Genomic DNA, 3,289 nt, shown 5'->3' with positions numbered 1-3,289 from the left:
AAAACTTTATTTTATTTATTTATTTTTTTTTTTTTTTGACTTTGCAGCGGGGTTTCGGCAAGGGAGAGTTGGCAAGAAATTTGAGCCTTTGGGTTTGGGTCAGACCTTGGGGCCGGCCCAATCGGTTTTCGTCAAGGCTTGGAGCTAAGTCAATAAGGTTTTTGTAAGTCCCCCATTTTCTTCTGCACGGGGCTTGCCGTTCGGTAAGTCATATGGGAAATCTCTCATATGCTTTTCTTTTTTTTGGATTTTGAATTTTGAATTGTAAATTGTGTGTAGGTACAAGAAATTTGAGAGGGAAGTGGAAGAGTGCTAGGGTTTTCTCGTGAATCGAGGCGTGGGTACCCTTGGTTGGTTATAAATAGGAACTTGGGGTGGCGAAGGCACCACACTTGAGTTGTGGAGAAAAATTGCTAGAAATTGAGGAAGAGGAAAAGAGATTTTCGGCAAGGGTTGGTGGTGGTGCTAGGAAGAACTTGTTGAATTGAAATGTCTTTCTTTGCATGAACATGTTGAAGGCTAGGAAGAACACCTTGAATATGAGCATGAATATGATGAACACGTTGAGCATTGGTATGAACACGTTGAATGCTTGCTTGTATACCAAAGAACATGTAGATTTGCCAAATTTTTGTGTTGTTATGTTTCGATTCTCCTTGCATGTGCATTAGTTCCTTTTTCTTGTTTTTCCATATTGTAGATATCTGAAAGTTCTGACCCCCCTGCCTTTGGTGGGGATGACACTGAGAGTGAAGAGCCCAGCCAATATATTTGTTATGAAGAGGAGAGTTCAGAGACAGAGGGTATGGTAGAAGGTATTATAGAAAGTAGGATGATAGGGCATGAGGGTGAGAGGGGTGAGCCACCGGTAGACTCCGGGTTGGCTGCATATAGGGAGATGCAGAGGAATTATATAGATTTAGAGGCTATAGCGAACCGGGTTCTAGCCTTGCCTCATACGCTAGAGGTGGGTTCGAGCAACTAGGTATCACCATCGGGGTCCGTGGGTATAGCCGTGGCTTCAGTTTCAGAGGGAGTAGACATTCGGGTTGGTGTCCCTTTGGCGAGGTAGAATACGCTTACAGAAGCGAAGTTGGCCCAGCTTCGGACAGACTTTTGTGTTCCACCTTATGTGGGCTTGAGGTTACCCACTGTGGCTGATGTAGTTAGATATCATTTGGATGGCTCCGTAATGATTTTTACGGATATGTATCGGCACGGCTTCAGACCACCCTTTCATCCGTGGGTGCAGATGATGTTGGCCAAGTTGGGGCATGCGCCAGGGCAGTATAATCCCAACTTTTGGATTCTTCTCCATGGGATGTACATCGCTTGGTAGTTGGTTGGGTTGGGGGAGCCAACTTTTGAGCAGTTCATGTATTTGTACTCGGTTTCGAAGTAGCAGGGGAATTTTGGCTGGGTACAAGCCAATTGCCGAAAGGCGAAGGAAAGGGGCTACTTTATTAGTCACAAGCCAACTACGCAAAAGTCCTGGAGGAACAGGTGGTGCATGGTTTATGGTGACTGGGAGTGTCCGCCATGGAAGAGTGTTATCCAACACATTCCTACCCACTTCCAGTCTATAGGTCTTTGGCCCCATCCCTTAAGACTGTTTGATGTTTGATTGTGTTTTGTTTTATTTTGTTTTGTTTTGTTTTGTTTTTTCATTCTTGGTTCTCTATTTTGCCTGTGCCAGTGTAAATGGCTAAGTAGTGTCTAACCTTTGGTGCAGGTTCAGTGAAGTGGGGGCCTATCTCCAAGGAGCATGAAGACGAGGTTGAGTGGGTGAGGGCACAGCTATCAGAGACCGAGCGTGATTGCCGGAACTTAGTCACTCAGAAGAATCTGTTGGAGTCTGGACTCCTGCAAGGAAGTAAGTACCTGGGTCACATTTATGGGTTGTCGTCTGAGCCTTTTGTGGTTGTGACTAACGTAGTTGTTTTGTTTGTTTTGTGTTGTTTTGACAGTGGCGGGGATTATAAGAGGGAGCACGAAGGGGGCAGTGGATATTGATGATGCTGAGATGCAGAAGCGGCTAAGGGAGTCTCGGGCCAAGAAGGCAGAGAAGGGTGCTGGGAAACGCCCCAGAGATGATGATGAGGGTTGGGTTGCTGACGTGCTAGGAAAGAGGAAAGCCTTGGAGGAAGCTCATCAGCATGTAATAGGGTCGGGGCCGAGACTTCCACCCTTTGATCTGCAGGAGCCGCCGAAGCTCCCCTTGGCATAGAGGATATTTTTGCTGAAGGGGTGGAGAGGTGGACTTCGGCAGGCTACGGCCAGCCAGAAGAAGGAGGTGAACTTAGCCATGCACCGGCAGGAGGTGCCCTTGGTTAACGTCTTCCTAGAAGGCATGAAGAGTGATCCCGAGGCACTGGCGAGAACGCCAACCTCTTCCTTCATAGATCGGGCCTAGAAGACGATCCTCACCTCTGCTTATGTAAGTTTTGGCCTTCTTTATGTATTCTAGCTACCGTGTTGGAACACTTTATTTTATTTCTGCTTTGTATGAATAGTTTGCCTTGCGCGGAGCAAGGTTGTTTTGATTTGCTCATGATATGAGACTACTTGTTATGTGATATCAGTTGTGCTAGTAAAGTGATAATCATGTGAGTGGATAAAAATTAGCCAGAGTCAGGCGTTTCATTTAAATAGGTGCCTAAAGGCAGAAGGTACAAGAGTTCTAGAGTCTAGATATGTTTACTTCTACCTTATAGTCAATGCTCAAGACCAAAGTATTGTCCTAGGGTCTAGATATGTTTACTTGTAGTAGTACTTGAGGTGATCAGCTTTCTAGGGATGAGGCAACGTCTTGCCCTTGGGATCGCGAAGCTGATAATTGCTAGGGCGGCAGATTTTGATAATCTCATAAGGACCCTCCCATGTAGGGCCGAAGGTGCCTTCAGTACAATTTTTGGTAGCCAAAGAAACCTTGCGCATGACCCAATCCCCCATCTTGAAAGCACAGGGCTTGACTCGGGAGTCGTAGTATTTGGCGATGCGTTGCTTGTACGCAACATTGCGCATGCTTGATTGGTCACGGAGCTCGTCAATGAAGTCAAGGTTTAGGGCTAACTGATCGTCATTGGCCGGCTGTCCAATTTCTACTAGTGCTACGGCTTCGGTACCAAATGATAGAGAAAACGGCGTTTCACCGGTGGAGGTGCGGAAGGTGGTGCGGTAGGACCAGAGGACTTCCGGAAGTAGTTCTGTCCAGCAGCCCTTGGCTTTGTCAAGTTTTGTCTTTAGGGTCTTCTTCATAATTTTGTTCACGGTTTCGACCTGGCCATTG

The sequence above is a fragment of the Prunus dulcis genome, chromosome 6 (assembly GCF_902201215.1).
Source record: "Prunus dulcis chromosome 6, ALMONDv2, whole genome shotgun sequence".
Classification (NCBI taxonomy): Eukaryota; Viridiplantae; Streptophyta; class Magnoliopsida; order Rosales; family Rosaceae; genus Prunus; species Prunus dulcis.
This window is presented reverse-complemented; position numbering follows the sequence as displayed.